Here is a 14,561-nt window from a genome sequence, read left to right as displayed (position 1 = left end):
CACACTCTGCTTTCTGGCTCATACTTCTATGCAAAATGCAGACCATCTGCATCGAAATTATCAGTACGTACTGAAGGAGTCGTGAAACACCCTCAGCAAGTGGCCTGCATGGAGAAAGTCCTTCCAACCACTCCCAATAAGCTGCAATGAGCTGGATTTCGACTCCTGCCGCTGAAACAACACAGATCTGAGAAGACCTGGTTCATCTGGTACATAGCACAAAGGTTACACCTGAAGAGCTGCAATTTTACACACCGAAGCAGTGATTTTCATCACTCCCTCCATGGTAATTTAAAGCAGGGCAGTACAGCTAACATTGCTCCATGCTGGTGCTGCTACAAAGCAACACGAAGCAGTTGTTTTTTTGGGAGCAGGGCGCACAGGCAGCCAGTGAGCAGCTGAACCCTGGTCACCTCTGTGCAAAGCAGCTTCAGCTGCACGTTGGCTGCACAAACCCCAAGTTATCCCCAGCACCTTCCTTCCCTCACTGTCTCAGAAGTCCCCAGCACCCATTCCAACACCAGTTAACACGATGAATTCAAACTTAAAAACCTGGGAACAGCTCTCACAGCTCCGAAGCTGCCACGCAGATTTTGCTGCTCTTTCTCTGCAGACAGGCAGGGTGCACTCGAAGCAGCTGCCTGCTTTCCAGTTCAAAAGAGCAAAGCTCTTATCTCCACTACCATGCACACCTCCAGGTTGAAGGAGCACCCGGTCCTCAACCCAACGAGACAGCATTTGGATTGCCACTCACCATATCTCCAGAAGCTTCCCTCTAAGGGTGTATATCACAGCAATACTCCCTGGTTAAATGGTTAGTCCCTGTATTTTACAGGCTTTCCTTTAGAAATTTGTAATGCACGTGGAGTTTTGCAAGCAAACGTTGAAAACCATCAGGGATTGAGAAAACTGCAAACAGTGAAATCATGTAAAGACCTCACGGTAAAGTCTTTCTGAATTCGGGTTTAATTGGAATATAGCAGCCTAGGAAATTATGGTTCTAACCCACAAACAAGCAAGGGAATGTTCAGTAACCCCAGGCAAAAATCCCCTGGCCTCCCAGCAGCGCAGTTCAGGCCGAAGCTTTACATCTATTTATAGACCTCGGGCACATATCACTACAATAGCTGATTGTGCTTTGCAGCTGTTTTGTATATCTAGAAGGGCAGGAAAGAACAGACTGCACTTTGATCATTCCCTTTTTTGGAGTATTAAAACAACAACAAAAAATGCCATTGGAAAGGACTCGGTATTTTTGAATCACAAGGGTACCTGTTCCAAGAGCCGCAGCTCACGCTCAGCAGGGAGCGCTGGGCCACACAGCCCATTGCTTACCATCACTGCAAATACGGGCTGCAGAAAATATCTGTTCTGGGAGCATGCAAACTATTTCACCTATCACGAGAGCATATGCCAAATCTACTTACAGGGATCTACTCCACAGAGCATCTGCTGTGAAGTGACACACGCACGTAATTAAGATGCAAACTGAAGCACGTAGCATTGCTGGGGAATGCAAGAATGAAGCTTTTGCTCAAGATACTGTTGCAGGATAAGAATTAACTACATGCAACCTGTGAAACCTGTTGGTATGAAAGCTCTCAAAACACACGCACTGAGCTAACGCTGCTGCACACAGAGGTGCAAACTACTCACAAAGATGAAGCCGTGCCTCCTGTGCTGGGAGCTCCATGCTCAGGGCAGCATCCAACCGCTGCTCGTGCCAGAACAGCAGCACGCACTGCTTTGTTATCCATCATCCTGCCTCCTTAGCACTTGCTCTAACAACAAACTAGCCTAGTATGTTAAAAAGAAAATACAATCGTGATAAACTCACCCTGACACAAGGTGCTAAGCCATTCTCAGAGTAAACAGTCCCAGCCATGGAGCAATCAGCATGAGCAAGTCACCTCTGTGCTACGCACAGCACTCCCCAGTCACACATCTGGAGGATGCTCATCGCTGTGGTCAAACAAAGCTCATTCACTGGGCAAAAGGAGAATGGAAATGAGCACCAAGCAAGTGCCTGAAAAGGCCTCACAGCACCATATCCATCCTGCCAGAAAAACATTTCTAACCGACTTCTGATTATTGCAATAAGATGTAAGATGGGATATCCCATGCGCTGCAGCTATCTACATGAGTTTGAAAGTTCATTCCCGTGCAGCCACATGCACTGAATCACACAGAATCACAGAATCACCCGGGTTGGAAGGGACCTCAAGGATCATGTAGTTCCAACCCCCCTGCCTGGCAGGGCCACCAAACATACACATTTAGATCAGGTTGCCCAGGACCCCGTCCAACCTGGCCTTGAACACGTCCAAGGACGGGGCATCCACAACCTCCCTGGGCAGCCCATTCCAGGGCCTAACCACTCTCCTAGTAAAGAACTTCCCCCTAACATCCAACCTAAATCTTCCCTCCTTCAACTTAAAACCATTTCCCCTAGTCCTGCTGTTGTCAGCCCTTTTGAAGAGTTTATTCCCCTCCTGGGTGTAGGTTCCCTTCAGGTACTGATAGGCTGCAATGAGGTCACCCCGCAGCCTTCTCTTCTCCAGGCTGAACAAGCCCAACTCCCTCAGCCTGTCCTGATAGGGGAGGTGCTCCAGCCCCCTGATCATCTTAGTCGCCCTCCTCTGGACCCTTTCCAAAATCTCAATGTCTTTCTTGTACTGAGGGCTCCACACCTGGACACAGTACTCCAGGTGGGGCCTCACAAGAGCCGAGTAGAGAGGGACAATCACCTCCCTGTCCCTGCTGGCCACCCCTCTCCTGATGGAGCCCAGGATCCCATTTACCTTTCAAGCTGCCAGAGCGCACTGCTGGCTCATGTTAAGTCTAAGTACACAAGTAGTTCAAAACACTGCAAACAGACTGTAAGAGATGAAATTAGGACAAAAAGAATACCATAAGCAAAGGGGCTGATATGCACCTCTGCTGCATCTGCCTTATTTACTTAAAGCACAGTTCACAGGGATAGAGGGCTTTCTCTTTTTTTAATGTTTGAAGAGAACTTCAGAAAACATTCTTGACTTCCAATAAGGCTTTCAGGCATTAGTATTATTATATAATTATATAATTGTAGCAGATAATACACTTTACATATATCATACATTGTGTTGTATGAATTAATGTATATAATGCAATACTATATATTAATGTTAACTACATTTAGACATCAACATACATCTATACATGAGCTACAAACTAACATATAGAATAAGAATCTGCTAAATACGTTATTTATATCAGGATAATACAAAAAACACCTCGGCACCACCAAGACTGCAGTGGCACTGGCAGAGCAAGCCCTTATTGCTGAACGTACAGCAGGGCTTTCCTGAATGCCTTTGAGCAATGATGAAGACAGCCCTGGAGCACTTTACCCTCAGGTTCTGCTGCTGACACACAGCTCAGCACAAGAGGCTCCCATGGCTTTGGTGCTTTCCTTTTCTGCACTGCAATTCAGGACTGAACTCCTGCATTTCAAAAATTGATCTTCTACAAGCTGGAGAAGCTGAAATTTAGCAGGAAGGTCTCTCACATTGTCCCTTCCACACAACTTTCAGCCAACCATTTTTTTCACCTATAAAATGAACTCTGCAGAGCAGACTTAGCCGCAGCCATCACTGGAATCAGATGAGCATTACCTGCGACCAAGATAACAGCTCAACAGAAGGACGCCGTAACACCATTTCTAAAGCAGAGCACGCTGAGCATGAAGTTCAAATGTCAGGTTGGCTCCATCTGGGCCAGGTTTCAGCTAGGAGCAGCGCAGCTACTGCAGGGCCTCAGCACCACCGGGGGCCCACGTGGAGGCACAGCCACATCCACCCCCAGCTCACTTCCCCCCATGTCCCTCTCACAGCCCCACGTTCCCTCCTGCTGGCACGCTGGCCATCGCACCATGGCCACCGTTGGCCCACAGAACGGCGGAGCACAGCAAGTTCCACGCTAGGCCCACAGTGGGTGCTAAACTGCTCCAGGTGCAACATTCTTATCCTGCACAGCACAAGCAGCAAAGATCAGCCTCCAAAGAGCCAGCAGAGCCAAGCCCCGGCCCAGTGGGATGCCCACGACCAGCAATATCAGCTCCCAGCACAGGGCAGGCAGCCCAGCACCCCGAGGGCAACAGACCCCGCAGTCCCACTCAGGCCCTCTGACTCAACACCCAGGAACGACTTTCCTCCATGGGACCAGGCAGCCAGCCCAAGCCCAACGCAGGGCAGTGACATGCTCCTAGGGCTACCAGCTCCCTGCCCGCTCCCTGGGCCTTGGGGCCGCGTGCCCAGCGCTGGCACAGCAGATGGCAGCCATCCCAGGCTTCCCAAAATATCGGTGCAGCTGCTCACAGTGCTGCTCTCGGACTGGCCACGGTGCCTACCAGCAGGGCTCGAGAAATATTTTTACAATTAAGACATTACACACAGTGACCACTATTTATACTTCGATATGTCAGCCTTAAATATTTACTTTTCCACTCACTCAGTTTGCATTATATGCCAACAGATCGCTTTCTTGCATCATTTAAAGAGCTTATATGTACTTAAAATTCTCTCAGCAATAAGGCAACAGCATTACTGTAAAACAACTCCCAAGGTAAACTATGAAGAAAAAAAAAAAAATCTTTGCTACTTTTTATCTAAAATAGATTTCTACTGCAGAGATGAACCTTTTTTTTTAATAATAGATTTGTTTACCCTCTTCCGCGTGATAAAGTAAGAGATTATTTAAAGAAACCAGAACTATTTTGAACTTTCAACCTCTGCCTGGGCCTTACAGCTCTGCACGGTGCTCACCCGTGGGCTGGCTGAGTCCCACCCTGCTGCCCGACGGCCCTGGAAAGGATGACCCTGGTTAGGGCAAGGAAATGTTTGCACTTTTAACCATACCACATCCCAGGGCTGTACTGGCAGTTACTGGACATTCTTCCCAGAAAGCAGCCTGCTTGGCAGCCGTATTTCAACATGAAATTGTTTCCTTTTGCAGTCCCAGAGCTGAGTGCTGCTGTGGGCACAGGCACAGCCTCGAGGCCCTGGCAGATGATGGGGATGCCCATCGCCATTCCTCTTGCTCCTTTCCCATTCCTCACTTGCTGCAAAGTACAGAAGAGATGCTCCAGGCTGGATATCACGCTTCTTTATTGTTTTGCTCACTGCAGATCCCCTAAGTCTAGAGGTAAAACAAATCTGCTAGGCTAGAAAAGGTCTACAGATGCCTCTGAGCAAAACAGAGCCAGCTCCTTCCCAAGAAGGAACAGCTATCCTCACCGCTTCTTTTGCCACTGATAATCACATCTTTAAGTTTTCCTGCTATTAAAACCTTCTGAAGTAGATTTTAGAGAACGAAGAGCCCTGAGATTCACTGTCAATCCACCAAAACACAGATTGTGTTACGCTCCAGATCATCTCCCATATAAAATCAAAAGGATGACTGTGACCCTTTCCGATCAAACTTCCAGCTCATTCCTCAGCTCTCCCATCCTGAAGCATGGAGCGGCTGCAGCGCTGCAAGGAGGAAATGGCCACCTGCAGGCTCTGCTGCATGGCTTCCATTCCCCTTCCAGCTGCCTGCTCCCATTACCTCACTCACTCCTCCAGCCATCCCAGGCATTGCACCGGCCCTTTTTGTGCCTTCCATCTCCAGCCTCAGAGCGGAAACCTGGAAGGAAGGGCTGGAAGGAAGGGAAAAAGGCATGGGGAAAGTGAAGATGCTGGAGGCGTGCAAGGAAATAGTTTCTAAGGCTTTATTAAAGCTAAAACACTTTTTCCAACTGGCAATTGGAAAGCAGAAGTAATCCCACAATCCTAACCCACGTGAAGAAGGGAGGCCAAAATCCAGGCAGCCGCTGAGCACCACCTGCATTGCACCACCAACACAGAGCTCACACACTGCACCTCCTCACTCACAGTGCCCACCATCCCTGCAAGAAACAGCACAAGTTGAAGTTTTGCAAGAAGGCGAACTCGAGGCAGAACCTCTGCTCACGCAGTGTTTGTTAAAAGAACCAGCCTCTTGTATGCATGCATTTTCCCTTTTATTTTTTTTATTTAACATGAGTAGATGCTCCATTAATGAGAGGAGAGGGGGCAAAGGGGAAAACAACACAACCAATGAGTGCAAGCAAGAAGGAGAGCAGCAGCAACTGCGAGACAGTGCCCAAGAAGTCAGGGCTGCAACACACCCAGCACAGCTCGCTTTCTAGCAAAACAGCACCAATGAGGTGAGCAAAACTAATTAGAGTTTGCTTTTTCCTCCCAAGCGAGTTAGAAACTTGGGAGTTCACAACCTGCAGGTAGATCCAAGTGTGGTAGGGCAGAGCTTTCATGGGCTCCCAACTGAAACACCAGGGACAGCAAACGTAAGATCAGGACTTGCGAGAGCTCAGTGCAACACAAAATGTTTGAAGTGCAACAAGGTTTGCAATAGAAATTTAAATGGTTAGATGTGGCACTGCTACATTAGAGGTGGAACAAAACCAAAGAAAAGACCCAAGTTCCAAACTCAAAAATAAATACACTGAGGAAACTGGATGCAAACACACACTGCAGCTCTAAGTGTGAAATGTGCCCTTGTGTAGCTTAATGAGAAAACTGAAGGGAACCAAAAATTAAGCAAGTGGTTTTTTTAAGCTATTTTTATTTCACTTCCCTGCAATGAAGGAACGGCCGACACAATGGTAGCTCAGGTAGCTGATGTTCATCCCCAGAGCTCAGAGGCATTACATCTAAGCTATTGCCAGCTTAGGCTCATCAACCCTGGAGAACACTCTCCTATACGCACACACACAGTTTCCACCACTTGCCAACTCTGTCTCAATCAAGTTTATTCTCTTAATCTTTGCTGTGAGCACTTACCATACTTATCTGCTTATCAGTGAGCAAGCCTATACAATCACACCACCAGATAACGATAAAATAAAAATGAGAAGAGAAAATATTTGAGAATGTTTCGCGACACCAACATTGACATAAGGTCAGAGAGATCGGCTTTCCCTGCTCCTGGGTTTTTGGGCTTTGCATCCAAAGCACCTCCAAAAATGACACTGAGGACTACACAAGAACCCCCCTGGTTCTTGTGTTGTCCTGGTTGGCTGACTGCAGATCTCAGCATCCCTCCGACTCACCTTTCTCCACCTCCCCCCATCACCTATGGCAGCACAGGGCTCCTCGCTGCATCCCCCAAGATAAAATCTAATGGGTAATTACAGATAAAAAGAAAACTTAGGATAACTATTTCCCCTTCACAGCTTCCGTCCCGTTAACATATTTTGCTGCTATAATGCCTACGGGGCTTATCTTTGGTTGCAGGAGAACAAAGAAAACAAACAGTGAGCATTTATCTAAACAAGCCGCAATATTTTCAGAGAAGCTGCCACGGTGCTATGGGGCCTTGGGAAGCATGTGAGAAATGGGTTGAAAGCAATATTGCTATTATTTCTATAGCAAAAAGCCATTATAATGGTTTATATTATAATACCAAAAATCCTACCTTCTCCATGTCACAACATATCTGCCATCAGCAAATGGCACTGAGATGCTGCTAGGGCTCACACTGAGCCCCTGCCCCCAACCCCAGCAATTTAGCCTTTTGAATTAGTAGCAAACAAAGAGTAAAGAACATGAAAGTACATTAAAAGGAGGAAATAAACTGCAGCACTCCCATCAGATCGGCTGCAATGAGATGTAAATAGAAGTACGAAGTAATTTGCAATAGGGGGGGGGAACTGCTGGGTTTGTTTACAAAGGAGCCTGGTGCTCCTCCAAGGTCCACGTTCCAGCCTGAAAATAACTCCTTCCAACTGCTGTCAGGTGGGGGGAGGCGACGGACAGGAGCAGGGTCCTTCCCCAGAGCACACAGCAGCTGCCTGGGAAAGGCAGGGAGTGACCAGGCATCAGAAGGGAAATGCACCCAGGAGGACCCCCAGCACCTCGACATGGACTGCAGGAGCAGCACCACCCCACGCTGAGCAGAACCTGCATCCAAAACAGCTCAATGCAAGCAGGGTAAATAGACTGACCCGATCTGTCAGTCCACGCATGGGTCAAGTGGAGGCTCTGCTGAGTTTTAAAGGTCTCAGGATGTACCTTGGGGGAGAGGATGCTGAAAGAGCAGCAGAAAGCATCTCAGCTGAATTGCTGCAGTTTGCTCTTTCTGTCCCCAGCATCCAAAACGCTCAGTTCTGTTCCAGGAAATGTCGCGAATCGCCCCAAACGCAGCAGAAAATGTTAGGCCATTAAAGAATCACTTCCTTCCTCCCAAATAAATGTCATTTAAAAGTCCTCTCCTTTCCAAAACTGCTGTAAAGCTGCAGTAGGAGGAATAAATCATTATCTTTTTTGTATTAAAGGGGAAAAAAAAAACCCAAACACTGGAAAACAGCGCTGACAGCAACTTCTCCCTTCCAGAGGTGGAACACTGGGTTCCCACCATGAGCACAGAGCTGAGTGCCAAGCAGAGTGCTGCAGAAAGAGTCAGGCATCACTGCTACCATAGCAAGGGGCAGGCAGAACAGGGCACAGCATGCAGCTCACTTCCTGCACAGTTCCCAGCCAGCCCTGAGCTCCTGCCTGGCACACGGTCTCCTCCACTCCAAACACATTTGGGATGTGTGCACTTACTGTAGTACCAATGGGATTTGAACCTGCTGTGAGAGCTGCAGTGCAGACTGCAAGGCAGGAATTGTGGTTTGGGCACGTCGCGTTTTGCCGTGACACTTTTGGGCTGCATCTGGTCAGCATCCCACCAACAGGTGACATAGCAGTGCACCAGGGGCACTGAAGCAAAGTGCTGCAGCAGCTTTGCTGGAGCAGGAAGGAGCTGCACAAAGCACAACCAACCAAGCCCTGGCTGCAGCTGTAGCTGGGGTTCGATGACAGCTGGCATTCCTCCACAGGCAAATTATTGAGCAGGCACATCAGAAACTAACCCACTGCAATGAAGGGCTGGCAGCTGTTTTCCAGGGCTGGACTGCACAGCTGCAGATGGGGAAGGAAGTATGGAGAACCTCCAGGCAGCTCCCAAAGCAAGGCCATGCCCCAGTCCCACCAGGGCATCCCCTCCCACCCCCAGCAGCAACACAGTGCACGGCAGAATTCCCAGGTCGTGCACCCTGCTTCTGCAGCTGATTTGTATCCCCTGACAAGAGAAAGGGGAAATTCTAGAGTAACATTTCATCCTCTGTTTGTTATGGTTCAGCTATAAAAGTATCCACATTATACATAGAGTCATTTTCTTTCAAGAAAGCCTGAAATACGGGGTCTGGAAGGCGGTTTTCTTCAATATACACAACATGGTAAAAGCCACTGCCTCCTCTACCAGTCAGAGCAGCAGTGCGGAGAGAGAATTACCAGATGCCTTACTGCAAAGGGGTCAGAAACAACGTGCCATCAGCACAGCCCAGCACTGCACAGCCTCTGCTGCAGCCCTAGCTCACTCAAACTCAAGCTGTACGTCCTCATAGCCATGTACAGCTGACATTTATACCATTGTCACAGCATGGTTTGAGTTGGAAGGGACCCTAACAGCCATCTTGTCCCACCCCCCTGCATGAACAGGGACACCCACAGCTCCATCAGTGCTTGCAGTCCACCCAGCCCCACCATGGGGGTCTGCAGGGATTTGACATCACTGCCTCTCTGGGCAGCCTGTGCAGTGCTGCACTGCCTGTATTGTAACAAACTGCTTCGTACTCCATCCAATATTAGGTTCATAGAAGTCAAATCAGAGCCCTCAAGTTCGGTCCCCAAATACAAATACAACACAGTTCACTAAAATGTTTGTACATACAGTACTGAACAGAAGGACATGAAGCGTGGAAGCCTAACAAGCAAATATACCCAAACCTGAAATACCTTACTTCTACATTTTAAAACAATTTCCAGCTCTGTCACCTCTTGAAACCTCAGATATGGAAACATCTCCCATGACACCTTGAGCACAGGAGATCTCTACAAGGTCCCAGCCAGGTCAGAAGCTTCAAGGCATCAACTCCATGGACCTACACTGCCAGCCAAACTCGGAGCTCAGTGGGGTGGAGGAGGTCCAGCCACAAAGTTCAAAGGCCATTTGCTTAATCCAGGCTTTTCCTAAAGGAAAGCTCAACAACAAAAAGCTTCTCTTCCAAAAAATACCCATCTACCACAGAAATGTTTGTATTGACCTTCCTAAGCCTCCATAAAAAAAAAAAAAGACAAACAGCCAAAGAAAACCAATCTTACAACCATACAAAACAGGGAATATAATCAAAGACCCCAAACAAAGCGCTGCTGTATTTTTTCTTCAGCAGACAGACAGACCCCCAGGCAGCACGTTGACAATCTGACTATTGAGGTGGACAACAGGGACAGTGCTTGCACCCACAATGACATTCAGCAACATAAAGCCTTCAGATGGGAAAGGAGAAGCCATGGGGTGCCAAGCTATCACAGAAACTGAAACCAAAACTGGAGAGATTCCTGGCAAACCAGCATAAACACATGGAAGTGTTAGTGTATGTATGCAAAGAGCAGAACTGAATGTTGTCTTTTGGTTGTTTTTGCTCTTTTGTGAAAAACAATAAAGAAGGCAGACATGCTTTGCACCATCATTTCACCAGGCAGGATTTCTAGATGACACATTCCTGTTTGCTTTGGTTTGGAGGTCACACGCAGCCTGTGGAATGAGACTTCAAGGTTTTCAGACAGTAAGCAGCAGAAGGGAAGCCTCCTCTGTGCAACAAAACAGCTCTCCAGACAAGGATTCCCACCATGACTTCTGGAAAGCACTGAGGCCACGGGCACCCAAACCTCCCTGGATGGATCCAGATGTGAGGTTCAGCTCACAGAGCATTTTCAGAAACACCCTCAGGGTGCACATACTGAAACACCATCCACAACTCACAGCCATTTCACACCATCAAGATTTTGAACTCCCTTGGGAAACGCTACCATGGAACACCAAAGCGTGAGCAAAGCTTCCCGCAGAGGTGGGTGCATGTGACTTCAGCAGCAACTCCAGGCCTTCTGTTTACAGCTCTGTGCCCACGGCAAATTCCAGCACTGTGATGTTTCATAACCACAGACGTACACGTTCGCTTCACATCCTCAGCAGAAAAATTCAATTAGCCATCGCTACGGATTCCAGAAACCGGGCTGAGGCGTGGCGGGTGCTCCTCTTAAATGCTTTACTGGGATTATGAAACGACTATTAATACATTTTCTCATCCTCGTGTGGTATTTTTAAGAAAGCTCTCTGCTTCCAGTTGGTGCCAAGCAGCAAGTCAAACATCAAATATTATTCATACTGTCTCATTAGTATCCTACATGTACATACGTGATAAAATCTGTTTCATAATGTATCATAGGAGTGATGTTAGCCCCAAGACGACGACAGTCAGACTGAAAGCAAAACAAGTAAAAGCCTTTTACATAACGTTATTAAGTAAGAACCAAGTTCTAAAGCCTAGCGATAGATGGGAAAAGCCACCAAAGTCCTAGGCCAAGGCCTGAGAGCTGCTAGCAGGACGTCTCTTAGCAAGGTTCCCCCTCCTGGAAGCTGTGGCCACTCTTTCTGCTGCTGCAGCCCAAGCACTGACTTCCTAGAAGCACTCCCCTCCTGCGCAGCTCCCGTTGTCCAAACAGCGGATATTCAGAGCTAACAGCACACCCGGTCTCCCTGCAGTCATGCCCTTGCAGCAGCATTTCCTCATGACATCCTGTCCATAACACTGGCTGTGGCACAGCACTTCCAGATCTATCTGCTGCAGTCCCATCCAAGTCGGTCAGAGGATAAAGATGCCTCGTACCTCGTGGGATGGACCTCACGTGGCCATTAAACAGCAATTCAAATAAATAACTGCAACAATTGGACTCAGGAACAGCTACACAAAAACTACAAGGGAGCTAGTATACCTAACATAGCATACAGAGAACAGCTAATTCTATTCCATGCATTAGGAATAAGCATTATGCAGAGGGGTAGCAAAGCCCTAGACTACAGCAAGTCAGGATAAGCCCAAGTGCAGCAGCTGTGAGCACAGACACAAAGGAAACAGTCAGCTTACCCTTGGAAAACCTCAGGTAGGCAGGGAACTCCAGCAAACACCCTCACCTCCACTGCCAACCCTTAAATGAGGGCTGGAAAGGGGTGGATCCTGGCCCCAGCCCTTCCAGTCACTCAATACATTGCATGCACCTGAGCTCCCCTGGGCTGGCCCTGCCTTCCCCCCAGGTGCTCAATCACTGCTTCAGGCCATGACTTAGCATTTCCACTACAGATGGTATTGATTATTAACTGGTTTTCCTTTCCTTCTCTCCTCCTTCTTCCTGTTCTGAAAGCATAAGGTCCCATTACCTCTTCAGCAGACTTGACATCCCTGCCAGTTCCTCTTCCCTGCTCCAATTTGGAGGATTTTTCTCACAGCAGTGCTATTGCTATTTCATGACCATAACGTGATCTCCAAATGTATCAAGCAAGCTGAAGACAACAGATTCAGCAGTGGTTGAAGACAACAGCTTGAGCAGTGCAACACAAGGAACGAGAAGCGCTGTCAGACTTGTAGCACATATTTATGGGTGTTTAAATGGTTTGCAAAGAATTCCCACCTAAGTTATTGGAGCAAATACAAACCTAGAAGTTTGAAGGAGCACTTTGAACCCGAGGGATGCTTGCCTAATGAAAACAGCTGGAACATATTGGAACCAAGAAACCTGTCTTTCCCTACAGCCTCATACTGGGAGACTGAGCACTGCAAGGCTAAAACATTTTTGGAAAGAAGGAAAGAGAAAATGTGTTCAGCGCTGTCAGCCTGGGTTGAAGGCAGCACAGAGGCTCTTGGCTCAGCAGTCCTACGGCAAGCAGCTGCACTTGCACACCCTGCACAGCCTCAAGGCAAGTTCCAACCGACTCCTGCAGGGCTGCCCCACGGCAGGTAGGTCAGAGTCCACTACAGTGTTAATGTGGCAGTGCTGATGAGCCGGCCCCACAGCAGCAGCTCCCGCTGGATGTTCAACATTTAAAGGCTGGGATTATTGTTATTTTTCTTCTTTTTGAAGGACAGAAGTGAGATCAAAAATGGTCTAAAAATAGCAGGGAATTTTCAAGTGTCAGCTGCAACGGAAGCAGGAGTCGCTGTCTCTCCTTACAGAGCCAGCAGGGATGGAGGCACAGAGAGCCACACACTGCAGAGCGGGGAGAACAGCTCTAATACACCAAATTGACACTCTACAGCAACCTACAGAGCCATGAAATCCCAATGGAAGTGGTGCTTTAAAGCTGTGGAAGGAAGTTCTTACATCTTCCACCTGCCAGAGGGAAAAGCGAAGCTCAGATTGTGAAATAACTGGAGGGGGGGGGGGGGAAGGAGTTTAAAATAATCTATTCAAATCACACATCCGTCATGACAGGAGATGAACATAAATTATGTGTCTTTCGCTGTGTTTTGTCTTTTCCGTCAATCTTTCCCCCTGATAACCCTCAATATGAAGGGTTTCACTTAAAGAATAGAAAGTTCTCTTCCATTCCAACAGTCCCTCACATGCCTCTGATGACTGAATGGAGTACATAGAGAGCAGGGAGTTCAGGCTTGTGAGCTGCAGCGCACCAGCCTGCATGTCAACAACGATATTTCAGGCAGCCCAAGAACCAGAGTAGAAAACCTCTGCAGACACCATCACAGAGCCAGGCTGTGTCCCGTGCAAGGACAGGGCTTACACATGGCTTTTCACTGCCTGCAGTTGGAAATCGGCGATCAGAACTCAGAGCCTCAAAAGCCAACAGATGAGTTTCCCCTAAATAACAAACCAGCTTAGGGGTGAGTCCTCTCAAGACAGAGGTATTTTTCCACTTGGTCTTGGTTGAAGAGCCACCCAGCAAACATCCTTCAGCATTGGGAGAAGTTCATCTTTCCACGTCTCTCTGCCTGGCACTGAAGGTGATGAGCACCAATACACAAACAAAACCAACCACGTTTACTTTCAGAAGCCCCTTCATCCTATCAGGCAATATTCTGAGGAAATTCAACTACCTAGATCCCTACAGCAGGGGGCTTGGAGCTACATGACCTTAAAGGTCCCTTCCAACCCAAACCGTTCCATGATTCTCCAGTGATTCCACGAACTCCTGCCTCAATAACAGCAGCGAATAGCTCAGATGGTGTAAAAATGACAAGCTGGCTGCTCAGCTTGAGACAGCCTGGGCAAGGAGCTGCCTAGTGCAACAGCCATGAATGTGGGGGGAACTTTGACAACAGTGACTTGCACCAGGCTAACAGCACACACACACCTCCCAAATGGAACCACGGCTCTGTCACACGATGCTCCATAAACAGAGCCAGCATTCTTCCCCAAGATGCTCATGCATTTTGAGTGCTCAAAACCGGACGCCGGTGACCCTGGTATTTCTGGGAATGCGGCTGGCTGGCAAACAGTGAGCGTGACCTCCTGAGCAGCAAGAGGGAGAAATGCAAACAGACGAGAAGAAATGGAGCAACAAAGAGCACAACAACAACATTTCCATAAGGACTTTTTATATCCTGAAAGGAGATCTCTGACTCCACAGAGGAGCCCAGAAGGGACACG

The 14,561-nt window shown here is 48.0% G+C and overlaps 1 protein-coding gene across 2 annotated transcripts in view; it reads right to left on the bottom strand.

The window, feature by feature from the left end:
• Positions 1-14,561, bottom strand: part of ADCY9 (adenylate cyclase 9) — a 59,532-nt gene that overhangs the window by 40,419 nt on the left and 4,552 nt on the right. The window lies entirely within an intron of this gene.

This window comes from Lagopus muta, chromosome 15, assembly GCF_023343835.1.
Source record: "Lagopus muta isolate bLagMut1 chromosome 15, bLagMut1 primary, whole genome shotgun sequence".
Taxonomy (NCBI): Eukaryota; Metazoa; Chordata; class Aves; order Galliformes; family Phasianidae; genus Lagopus; species Lagopus muta.
The sequence above is the reverse complement of the archived record's forward strand: the minus strand, read 5'-3'. Positions and strand labels throughout refer to the sequence as shown.